General features: G+C 33.9%; 1 protein-coding gene and 1 pseudogene across 1 annotated transcript in view; both read left to right on the forward strand.

Moving 5' to 3' along the window:
• TPK1 (thiamin pyrophosphokinase 1) overlaps window positions 1-13,716 on the forward strand; it is a 431,745-nt gene that overhangs the window by 287,169 nt on the left and 130,860 nt on the right. The window lies entirely within an intron of this gene.
• Window positions 10,608-11,341, forward strand: LOC141545196 (small ribosomal subunit protein uS8-like; annotated as a pseudogene).

Below are 13,716 nucleotides of genomic sequence, written 5' to 3' on the forward strand. Positions count from 1 at the left end.
TGGTCGTCTGCTCAATTATAATCCTTCTCTGGGAGGAGATCTGTAAAATCTTTTCCTCTGTATGCAGTTTTCTTGGGAGCTCTGAATCTCCTCCAACTCTTGTCCTTTTTCAAATCAGACTGGTCTCATTTCAGCCTGCCTGGCATCAAGACTTTATCCCAGAGTCTATTAGACCCAATGCTGCCTTTTTTTTTATCCTCCCAGAGAATGGGTGTGGGATAACACAAGGGCTTCTGGGAAACATTACTTCAACCAATGAGCTTGCTCCTCCTAGAATTCCTAAGGTGTAAACCAAATGTCTGAGCCAGAGAACTGTCAAGTCAACCTGAATTCTCACCCTGTCACTGTCCAGACAACCTGAGTTCTCACCTGGTAATCCTAACAGAAAAGAATGAGAAAGAAAACAATAAGCAAGCCAATAACAAAATATATATATATATAGATCCATATTCAGTCTCCATAGCAGTGTATCAATGTTATTAAAGGAACATATATGAACTCTTAGGAAGAAACTGAAGATTACCACAAGCCAGCATGAATTTATTTATTTATTTTTTGCTGTTAATTGATTTTATTTATAAAAGAGAAAATGCAACCACTCAGTAATTGAATCACAAACTCTTTTAACTCAGTGTCTAGTTAACTTTTATTCTGAGGATGGCTGGTGCCACCTAAATTTCAAAAGATTCAAGTTAAGATCTAAGAAGATATTAAGTCTTATAGTTATGATGTTGAAGGCATCATATAGGCAGAATTATCGAATGCCTAAGCACTTTCAGTCTTTTCTGGTGATTGTTTTGATTTAGATTTCTTTTATTTTTCCTTTTCACTGTTTCCTTATTGGGTAGAGAGAAAAACTATTGAAGCAAATTCTCTAGATCCCCATGCTTTTAGTTCTATGGGCTTCAATACCACCCAGTCTCAGGACAGAAGAAAAGGCCATTGCAAGGTTAACCTGTCAAGATGTTAGCTAGACACCACTAGAGTATACTCAATTTCATTTCTTCCCATGTGAATTCATTAATAATGAGTTTAGTCTGAACAATTTTCCAATATTTTTGGACTGGATCACTAAATTAGTTGAGGAGACTGATAGAAGGTTGGATTTGGATTTAAGAAACTGAATTCTAATCCCTCCTTTGAAATGTATTAGCTTTGTGGCTTTCCATAAGTCATTTACTTTCTTCCAGTCTCAAGTTCCTTTTAAAGACTCTTTAGTGTTTAATCATAGCTAATTAATTAGTTAAATGTATTTAATCATAGGTTCATTGTAATCTGCCCTGTTGAATGGAGTACCCACAATGGCAAAATCATAGATCCTTTACCAGACTAGTAGATCGGGAAACTCTTGTGTATCAATATATCTGTATTTCACCAAGATATTTTACAGAATTTCTCACAGTATTCTATGGAATAGAGCTATTCAAACTTCGGAATTTTATTGTTGATATAAGTTTGAAACTGTTTGCCTGATTAAACAAATAATAATACACACGTAAAATTTGTAAATGGCAAGAAAATTAAAGGACTGCTAATGTAATTGATTCCTTCTTTCCCCCACCCCCAAACAATTCTGTAGTCTGAAATGACAGGTTTGATCCAAAAATTTGATATGTCATGTAAAATCCTTCAGTTGGCTTAAATATAAACAAACATTTACACAGGTACATAATGGGAGTCGGAAGTCAAGGAATGGCTAGAACACATTTTGGGGGAAATAGGGGAAAACAACCCAGAGACTGCTAATTTAAAATTTATATCATGATTGAAAGCCTCAATCATTAAAACTTTAGTTTTAGAAATATGATATTTAAAGTGTAAAAAGCACCTTGATCAGAACACTTGTATACTCTGTGCTTCCCTTTGTTTACTCCATTTTAATGCAACTCAGTATCATAGTAAAGGGACCTATAATCACTATCTCAGTGATTTATTAAAAGGGCTGAATATTTATAACCTGGATAAGAGAAGATGGTTCCCCAACTTCAAAAACTTAAAAGTCAGTCATGTGAAAAAGAGTAGATTTGCTGTTAGTTTGTCTGCAGAAGGAAAAAAATAATAGCAGTAGATTCCTTTCTGGAGACATTATTGATACACTTCAGTGCTTTTGAAAAGGATTGCACTGTAATGATCCAAGACCCTTTCAGATATTTTTATTCAATCAGTTACTCATTGAAAATATTAAATGCTAAGAAAAGTTTCTTAGTTTTTTTTTTAACCATGCTGTATTCTAGTTCTTACATTTTCTGTGAGTTTCTCCTCTCATCACAGCTCATTTTTATTAGATGAATATTAGTAGTAATAAGGAATTCACAACAGGATATTTCATGGCCCAGTTAAAATTACAGAAAGATTTTTAAATTTTTTCTAGATTCATTAGTACACTATGACATATTTCACTTACTGTGCTTCAAAACTGATGGGTAAGATCATGAGTCAGTAACATTTTCTTTGAAGAAGTTTTCAGTATGACATTTTAAGTATAAAATCAAAAACAGAATGCATAATATCACTCCATTTAAAAGTGATCATCCCCTTCCTTCTAAAAAATGTTCTTAATAAGAAGCAATCACCCTTTATGAATAGGAAATTTTATGTAATAATCCAGACACTTTGCACATGAAACTTTACTAAGTCAATTACCACCAGGCTGTCCCTGGTTGAAGAACATCAAGCCTTCTGAGTTGTGTTTATCATGCTAACCATGCACAGTGTGAATGGCTTATGGTTTCACATACATACTTTCTCATTTTCTGGTACTGTGCTTCTCGGGAGTAGAGAAACATTAGCTTCTGTACACTGAGCATAAATTATCTTTTATCTCTGAGTTTTATGGCAGTTTGTAATACAAGGTAATAGGATTTATGACCAAGAAATGAGATGTCCAAGAGTTAATAAGGCATGCCTTTTACATTATACTGAACCAAATTCAATGTTTCCTATGCAAGGTACCAATATTTGATATAGGTAAGTGCTACAGAGCAGATTTCAGCACATTTTTTCTATCTTCTTCAAATGAACTTTTAAATATTTTGTAAATATTTTTTGCAAAGGAGTCAGATTTTTTTCACATATGTATGTATATACGTATGTATGTGTTTGTTTAATCAAAAATAGAATCAGTAATTCATAATAATAATAATGTTTACTATGTATTATGCACTGTACTAAATACTTTAAATTATCTCATTTTTCCTCACAACAATCCTGCAAGATAGATGCTATTATTATTCTCCTTTTATAGATGAGGAAACTGAGCCAAAGTCTCACAACTGGTAAGTGCCTGAGACCAAATTTGAAGTCAGGTCTCCTTGACGCCAGACTTAGATACTTATTCCCTGTGTCATCTAACATGTGGGATTGGTATTGGGCTTCCCAGATTTTTTTTTTTTCTTTTCTTTTTTATTATACTTCCTTTTCCCTTTGGTCTGTAGCATGTATTGTTAATTATTTAAGGTCCACACATTTTTAATGGGTCATATGAAGACATAAGGGTCTATAAATTTGGATAGGCAAAAAATTAGGTTTTTATTTTTTCTACTTTCTAAATGAAATTTAGCTTTTCTTTCAATTATTTATATAATCAAGAAGACATTATTTTGGGAAGAAGTCCACAGAATTTACCAGTCTACTAGAGGGGACTATGACACAAAAAGGGATGACAGTCCTTTGACCTACAAATACTTTTTTAATGCCCATCAAATCCTAAGTAGGTAGAAACAATTGTCTTTCTTTTTAGTTTTCAACATTCACACTTGCAAAACCTTGTATTCCAAGTTTGTCTCCCTCTTCTCTACTCCTTCTCTTAAATAGCAAGTAACCCAATATATGTTAAACATGGGTAGTTCTTCTATATATATTTCCACATTCATCATGCTGCAAAAGAAAAGTCAGATCAAAAAGAAAAAAGAGAAAAAATAAAAACCAAGCAAACAACAACAAAATACTTTGTTGTGATCCACATTCAATCCCCACAGTACTCTCTCTGGATGCAGATGGTTTTTTCTATATCACAAGTCTATTCGAACTGATCTAAGTCACCTCATTGTTGAAAAGAGCCACATCCATCAGAATTGATCATAATACAGTCTTGTTGTTGTACAGTGTTCTCTTGGTTTTCCTCACTTAATTTAGCATCAGTTCATGTAGGTCTCTCTGGGGCTTTTTGAAATTATTCTGCTGATCATTTCTTATAGAACAATACTATTTTATAATATTTATATACCACAATTTATTCTGCCATTCTCCAACTGATGGGCATCCACTCAGTTTCTAGTTCTTTGCCTGTAAAAAAAGGGCTGCTGCAAATGCTTTTGCACACATGGGTCCTTTCCCCTTTTTATGATCTCTTTGGAATATATCCCTAGTAGAGACACCGCTGGGACAAAAGGTATGCAGTTTGATAGCCCTTTGGGCATGGTTACAAATTGCTTTCCAGAATGGTCACCAGCGTGTATTATCATCTCAGTTTTGCCACATCTCCTAATAAATAAATAATAAATAAATAATAAAGATAATTTATTATTATCTTTTTCTGTCATCTTAGCTAATCTGAAAGGGGTGTAATAATAGTACATCAGTTTTATTAATTTGCATTTCTCTGAGCAATAGTGATTTAGAGCATTTTTTCATATGACTTGAAATGATTTTAATTTATTTACCTGAAAATTATTTATATCCTTTGACCATTTATCAATTGCAGAATTGTATTGTAAATTTGAATCCTCTCTCTAGCTCTCTCTCTTGATATATATATATATAAAATAATTGTCTGAAACCTTTATCTGAATCCTTGGATGTAAAAATTTTCCTCAGTTTTCTGCTTCCCTTTTAATCTTGTCTGTATTGGTTTTGTTTGCACAAAAACTTTTTAACTTAATATAATCAAAATTATCCATTTTGTATTTCATAATGTACTTCTTTGGGCATACATTCCTTTCTTCTCCACAGGTCTGAGAGAAAGACTATCCTTTGTTTTTTAAATTTACTTATAGTATCACTCTTTATATCTAAATCATGAACCTGTTTTGACCTTATCTTGGTATAGGTTGTTAGGTGTGGGTCATTGCCTAGTTTCTACCATACTATTTTCCAATTTTCCAGCCATTTTTGTCAAATAGTGAGTTCTTATCCTAGAAGCTGGGTCTCTAGAACTGTTACAGATAGTCCACCTTCGTTTGCTATTTTTTTTTTTATTATTAATTGCTTTGAAATTTTTAACCTTTTATTCTGCAATTGCTAAGATGAACTTTGTTATTATTTTTTCCTAGCTTTGTAATTTCTTGGAAGTTTAATTGGCACTGAATAAGTAAATTAAATTAGATAGAATTATCAATTGTATTGTATTAATTCGGTTTCCCATGAGCACTTGCTATTCTTCCAGGTCTTTACATCTAACTGTATTTGTATGTAAAGTATTGTAATTGTGTTCATATAGTTTCCAAATTTGTCTTGGGAGGAAGACTCCCAAATATTTTATATTAGTAACAGTTATTTTTAATGAAATTTTTTTGTGTGTCTCTTGTTGCTAGGCTTTATTGGTAACTGATGATTTATGTGGATTTATTTTATCCTTCAACTTTGCTAAAGTTATTGTTTCTAGTAGTTTTTTAGTTGATTTTCTAGGATTCTCTAAGTATACCTTCATGTCCTCTGCAAAGTGATGATTTTGAAAAAATTACCTTTCAAGTATCAGAGGTATTAAGATCTATAAGCCTTCAGTTCTGCCTGAATTCCAACTGCCTTTGACCTGTCTTACCTACTCTCCTTCATATACTATAGATTTGCGACTCTTTTTTTCTCCTTTGGCTATATATTTTGGCTATATTTCAGGGGTTTAGTTTTTGTTTTTGTTTTTGTAATCTCAACACTACTCCCTCTTTTGAAGGCAATTTCAAATCCTACCCCCAACCTTTACCTTCAGGTGGCTGCCTCTGCCTCTTCTACAGACTGTTTGACGTTCCATATTTTAACCTCTTGGAAGCTATAACTGACTCATCTGAGTCCTACTGTGCTGACATCATCAAGGTCATCATCCACACTTTTATGTAGCACCTACTATATGCTAGGCACTGTGCTAAATGCCTCAGAAAAATTCTGTAAGGTAGGTGCTATTATTATTCCCATTTTATAGTTGAGGAAATTGAGGCAACCAAACATTAAGTTACTTGCCCAAGGACACACAACCATCATCTGAGGCTGTATTATTTAATTCTAGGCCCAGCATTCTATCTGCTATGTCATTTAGCTATCATATTCAAACTGCTTCAAGTTAGGACCATGTCTGTGTTTTACAGTTCACAGAGCAGAGATAGTTGAGAGATCAGTATTTTGTGAGAAAAGATAAAAGTGTGGTTAAGAAGACTAGTAGAGGTTTTGGGCTTCCTGAGGAGAAGGGTGCATCTTATTTTTGGAAACTGAAAGGAAGAATAAGAAAGTGGTAAACAGTGTCACTCTTAAATGCCACTGTTAAATTACAATGGCACTGAGGCAACTCAGTGAATCAGTTTCAATTTTCTCAGGGAAGTAAAAAGGCAAAGTAGGCCTTCCCTCAGATATATTGAGGTTTGGAGCTGGTGAGAGGCTTGAGGAGAAAGAATAGCTTTGGAGTAGCTTCTATGTTGAATGAGATAGGAAATTAATTTGAGAGAAATAAAAGATTTACCTTAAAGCAGTGAAGGCTTAGTTGAAATTAAGTAATATTGTAAGAAACAAAGAAACAAAAATATGTTACTAAGAATTCCACTGAGTCACTGATGAATTCAGGAATAATGTATTTTACATTTTTGCAAGAAGGCAGCATTTTATTTCCCATCCTGAAGCACAAGTCTCTCCCCTAGTTCCCCATTAAGGATGTTATAGAAGTTATAAGGTATGACTCTCCACCCCTCATGACTTAGCCAGTCCCTGTTCTCATGGAGGGAAGGCAAGAGAGCAGGGCTAAGAGCAAGAACAAAAGATCCTTTTCAAATCTCATGCTATCAACTGGATCACAAAACTCAGCCCATGTCCCTAAGGAACTTACATTCTTATGAGGAAAGATCACCTCCTCCCTTGATTATCCTTTGATGTCCTTGTGGATTTCAGTTTTCTAATTTGTTTCAATTCTTCAATTTAATTTTCACAACTGTGGAAACCAAATAAATGTCCATTTATTTCTCACAATATGAATTTGTAGGACATGCCTTTTCAAAATCTTAATTATGTGATTTCCTCAGTCATCTCTCTGTTGCCTATGTATAAGGAGGTAAGGGAGATGCTATAGATCGTTTAAGGCTTCATGCTAGCAAGGAATGAGCCTACTTTGTTGCTTTTTTTTTTTTTTGCTGAGAAAATTGGTGTTAAGTGACTTGCCCAGCGTCACACTGCCACGACTTGTTATATGTCTAAGGCCAGATTTGAACCCAGGTCCTCTTGATTTCAGAGCTGGTGCTCTATTCACTACACCAATTAGGTGTTCCTGCTTTTTACTTTTTACTACTTGACACTTTTATTCTCTTGAAATAATTTTTAAAAAATCTTTCCTCTTAGAATCTTCTTGAAAATTTTCTTTTCCTCCTAAATTGTCTGAGAGGTCTTCAGATTCAGATACTCGAGTTCTTGTAAAACACTTAATTACCAGATCCACTAGGCTAGGATCTGAGCTGTCCCAATTGCTGAATGATTAAGTGCAGGCTTTCTTATTCTACTACATATAGTTAGTTTTGGGGCAGCTAGGTGACACAGTGGATAGACTGCCAGATCTATACTCTATACTTGCTGAATTCAGATATGACCCCAGACTCGGCTGTGTAACCCTAGGCAACTCACTTGAATTATTAGAGAGTAAACTAGAGAAGAAAATGGCAGAAATCTCCAAATGGCTTTTTGCCCAGAAAACTGCAAATGGGCTCAGGAGGAGATGGATATAATAGAAAGTGACTGAATAACAAAAATAACCAGTTCTAGACCATTGTTCTTGTCCCTTGTAGCTATTCACCCCAGGTACCTTGTCATATGCTCTGCCATCAGATGTTCTCTTCTCTCCCTCCTTTTTTCCTGCCCTTTGCTCTGGGAATAGTAACTTTCCTTCTTTTAAGTGTTTGTCATTATGTGTACTATGCTTCCATTCATTTTTCTTCTGGACCTATATCAAAACTTATTTTCTCCTGATTACCTTTCTCCCCAAATGTTTTTTCTTTCCCTCTTAGAATGTAAGTTCACTAAGAGTAAAGATTATCTTGTCTATTTGTATCACAATGCTAAGCACAGTGATTGACATAGAATAAATATTTAATAAATGTTATTACATTTTCATTAATTCACTGATTTTTTTTCAGCATTTATTTTTCATGATCCAAATGTAGTATTCAACATTGTTATATGACACCTCTCTTTCTTTTTAGGTATTCTTTAGAACTTCTCTGCCTCTTTCTACTGATCTTGTATTTCTTCCCTGTTTCACAAACTCATACATTCTCTTTTTGGGTCTCTCTGTAAGTGTGTATATACAGCTATATATGTGTACATACACATATATAAACACACATATAAACAGTCTATTTTTTTTTTTTCTTGCTCTTTAATGCATCTTTTGGCTCATTCAATCTCATGTCATTATTTACCACTTTTATCATCATGGCTTCAAATCTATATCCTTAAATCTTATCTCTCTTAAATTCAATCTCTATCTCATTCTTCTGTGTCTCATGTATGTCTCACTTTTTCCTCAAATTCAAATTGTACAAAACTCATCTTTTCTTCAAACGTACTTTCTCACCTGACTCCAGGATTTTTGTCAATTGTAAACATTAATTTGATCTGATATATTATTGTGAGTTCCCTGCCTTTAGGTTTTTTTTCTTTTTACTACAGTCTATCATTATAATATTATTGCTGTAGGTAATCTTCGTAAAACATTGTTTTGAATAGTCACTTTTGTCTAAAAGACTATAATGACTGATACAATTAAATCTAAACTCCTTAACATAACATTCAAATCCCTCTGTAATCTGGGTTTATCATATTAGAAATTTAAGTATAACTGAAAAATATTAATTCATTTAAAATAATTGTAATAAAACAAATACATTATAATCTTGCCAAAACTAAACAAAATTCAAGAGAAGTATTGTTTTACATATTTTTGAAAATTCCTTTTTGTCTGTCTGTCTTAATAGAAAAATAGATTCTCAAGTCTACTTCTACATTTATTTGGCTGAGATATGATGCTTTGGCTGAAGTACATGAAGAAAATTTGACCTCATATAAATATGTAATTTGAAAAGGGAGGAGTATTTCAATAGACAAATAAATCAATATTATTTTGAAAATTGTATTGATCTCAAGGAGCCCCAGGAAGCACCTTAAGGATCCCTAACTATTCTTGAATCACCCTTTGAGTACCAACTGCTGCTTTACAAGAAAGTTTGTTGTAGCCAAACTGCTCCTATAACTCTTGGCACATATGTTGTACTACTCCCTGTGTCTTTGTTCACACACTTCCTTTTCATTTGTCAATTGTACTCTTTCTTTCTGTCTTCCTTCTCTACAAAACACCAGGACTCTTGGTTGTCTTTTTCTCTTCAGAATTCCTATAGAATTTATTGGGTACTTAGCCCAAATTTCTTTTAATTTATCTTATCAGCTATACTATATTACATTCTTTGCTAGAGACTCTGAAGTCCTGGGGTTTAGCTATTTACTTGTATAGTTACTGATTGTTTCTTGTAAAATCCAACTTGAAACATGTGTTTATATTATATGTAAATAAATATTTCTATGTAGAAGAAAAACAACTGGAGTGAAAAAAATCTGTTACCTGATTAGCAGTGTCATTGCTTACAACCATATTGACCTTGAAATGCTCTGCCCTTCGGAGAAATTGGTAGAATGACACCCATCAGCAAAAACTCATAGTGCTTCCTCAGTGATTCCTATGCAAAGAGTGACATGAAATATCAAATTGAATCTCACAGAAACAATAAAAAAAAAATTATTTGAACATTGACCTTTCATTCCCAGCCATGAGTGACAGAGAATCAGTTTTAGAGACTCAGTGTAATCCATAAAACAGAAATGTGTGCAGGTAAAACAACAGAAAAAACTAGATCAGCATTTGTCTGAGTACTTTCATTCTCATAATTTACCATAATCCAATTCTGTGTAAACTAAATGAATATTAGTGGTTGACTGTCACCCACCTTCCCATAGTTCTTTTTAGCAAGGACACAAGTACACAATACCATGTATGCTTAACTCAATTGAGCATCTATTTTTGATTAAAACAATAGGTTAGCAGCCCAGTGGCAATGGGCCATCAAGCAAGGAAATGAGATAAGATTCTGAGTAGAAGATTGACAGAACTGAAAAGTTTCTCTGTGGAATTCAGCCATCTGAATTATATTACTTTGTGGGGTATTCAGAAAAAGAAGGGTATGCTCCATATTGAACATTCTCAGATTTCGCTCCCACTTAATGACCACTCAGATTATTTTAAGTTTAGTAACAAAAAGTTTAAAAAAAGGAAAACAAAGTAGATTCCCTATGATTTTCCTGTTTTTATTTTTTTCCTTTGTGACATTTGCCTTTTTCCACTTGAGATATTTAAGTGAAGCATGAGTCATCAGACTTGATTCCAGCCCAGTCCTACAGGCAGGGACATGGACTAGAAGGCTATTAAAATAATCCAGGTTTTGCTCTTCCTGCCATCTTGCAGCACTGACACCATGGTTCACATGAATATCCTGGCAGATGCTTTCAAAAGCATCAACAATGCAGAAGAGTGAGGAAAATGCCAGATTCTCAGTAGGCCATGCTAATCACTCTGGTTCTTAATTGTGATGATAAAGGTGAATTTGAGGTCATTGTTGTGAACCTCAATGGCAGATTAAACAAGTGTGGTGTAATTAGCTTCAGATTTGATGTTTAATTAAAAGATCTGGACAAGTGGCAGAATAATCTGCTACCATCCTGTTGTCAATTTGGGTCATTGTTCTTACATCCCCAGCTAGCATCTTGGACTATGATGAAGCAAGATGAAAATACACAGGAGAAAAAATCCTTGGATTCTTTTTTTAGGATATAAAATATGCATGCAAATAAAATGTTCCAATGGGGGAAAAATAGTCTAGGTTGGAGGTACTAAAAGACTATTGTAGGACCGTGGCAGTATCAGAGAAGAAAAGAGAAATGGAGAAGGTAGACAAGGGAAGATAACAACTAGTCAAAAAAGGGGAATGAGAGATAATTAAACTGGCAAGGATTGACATTTTAATCAAGATTAAAAGCCTGGATTGCTGGGAGGAAGTGCTATGCCAAATGTAAAAGGGAAGGTAGTAAAAAGGAGGAGAGTTTGGAGGAAGATAAAAGTTCGTATTTGGATATGTATTGTCAAGAACAAACCTACAACAGAAAAAGGTTTTAGAAAGAATTTTGTCAGTTAGCAGAGATCAGTTCCAGATGTGTCTATGTATTGCTGCTTCCTGACTTTCATTAAAGTATAGCACAATGAAAACTCACTAAGGAATATATTATCCTTTTTAGTCTTGAAAATATTTCAGTACCATATTGACTTTATTCCTTGTCTAAGAAACAGAGTATCTTACCCAAGAACCTCACTGAGTCACTGATGAATGCAAGAAAGATTTATTTTACATTCTTGCAAGATTGGGTGCCTAGGTAAGTAGAGACATCTTTGAAACTCCAGGAGCAGCATTTTATTTCCTATTTTGAAGCACAAATCCCTCCCCTGAGTCTTTATTAATTGTATGTTACAGAAGTTATGACATGTCTCTCCACCCCTCTATACATAGCCATTGACTGCCTTCAAGGAACTTCCATTCTAGGAGGAGGAAGAGCTAGAACAAAAAACAAAAGATTCTTGTTAAAGCTCAGGGCACCATCCCAGATTACAAAATTCAGTCACTGCCCCCAAACAGTTTACTCTGTTTGCAGAGATAACCTCCCTCCTAGATTATTCTTTGATTTATTCTTTGATGTTTTTGTGGATTTTAGTTTTCCAATTTAAATTTCATTTCTCCAATGCAATTTTCATAACTATAGAAAGCAAATAAATGGGCATCCATTTCTCACACTTCTTACATCTTTACCTAATTTTCTCCTCTATACTTTTTTTTGGTTGTTGTTGTTGAGGCAATTTGGGCTAAATGACTTCCCCAGGGTCATGCAACTATGAAGTGGCTGAGGTAAGATTTGAACTCACATCCTCCTGACTTCAGGACTGGTGCTCTACCCACTGTGGCACCTAGCTACCCCTCTCCTTTATATAGGAAATAAAAGATTGTTTTCTGGTGTGGCTTGTAGATAACATTTTAACTCTTTATAAACTCTTTTAAAAATGTTCAGAACAGTGGATTTCATAGACCTACTATTCTCTGGTTTAGGATATACATGCAGTATTATCTTTATTTCTTACTAATGATACTTGACATCTAATTAACAGTTCTCAATGTCATTGGAGGTATTGTTGAGATTCACAAGGAACCCCAAAAGGGTGGGGGTCACAGGCCAATGTCAGGAGGTATCTCAAAAAAATTTGCAGGCTTAAATCCATATGCAAGTCAGGAGCCAAAGTTTATTGTAATTGTAAGGCCAGTTGAAGAACTAGGAACAAGGAGACACATTTATCCAGTTCTTCATATCATTGATATGCTCATTTTATGACCTAGAGGTAAAACTAAGGAGTGGTCTCAGGAATTTTGTTACCATTGACCAGCAGATCTAGGACTTTTGTAATGGTGGAAAATTTTAGAATCTTTGACACACATTATCAGAACAATGGCACTCTTAAGATTAGAGAGTTTCAGGATCAATAAAGTCTAAGGGAAGAAATTTTTATTATATTCCTAGGCTAGAAGACTTTTATAATCATCTGTGGGACAGCTTGTTAGAACAATATAGCGTCAGGGGGACCTCCTTACTGCTGTTTCCCCATACTATCAGTATGGCTAGAGATGTTGTAGAGAAAATTCATGCTTAATTTGGCTTTGTTTTGTGCTACTTCTAGAATGTTTTCTAACTACAATTCTACTTGTCACACATGCACAGTATGCTGATAAAATAATAAACAGTATATGAATTGAAATTTATCATAAATTATTGATAATGTAGCCATGTTACGTAATTTAATGATTTTTCATATCTCCATATTTAATATCGACGTAGATTTATAAGATATCTAAAGCTGTTTAAGCATCTATAGGGACATATTGACATATAAGATGGGAGAAATTATCTTTTAAGATACCCCAAGGCTAAGAATGTTTGTAACAAAAAACATTAGCAATATCAGCCCAGGAAGAATATAATATACAGAGTAACATTGGTTTCAACATTTTCTTTTAAGTGCATAATGTGCTTCTATGAGGATGAAAATGATTTTTTTAAAGTGTTCCAAAGAATCAGGCATAATCCCACCACTTTGATTATAACTAAAAAGATGAATAGTTGGAAATGCACAGCTTAAGTACAGTCATGCATTATAAAGGAGCTAAGGAACTTTTATTGTTGTTCTATAGGGAAAATAGAAACATAATAAAGCCTACTTAAATGCATTTGAATGTAAGGTAACATCATTATCTTCTTCCTAGAACACTGATACAACTCCTTGTTACTGGATTTTCCAAATAACTGTCTTAGTAACCAGTTTTATTGATATTTCCAATAATTGACATTCTAATAAGCTTACATTTATGTAATACTTTAAATTTTACAACA

This window comes from Sminthopsis crassicaudata, chromosome 5 (assembly GCF_048593235.1).
Source record: "Sminthopsis crassicaudata isolate SCR6 chromosome 5, ASM4859323v1, whole genome shotgun sequence".
NCBI lineage: Eukaryota > Metazoa > Chordata > Mammalia > Dasyuromorphia > Dasyuridae > Sminthopsis > Sminthopsis crassicaudata.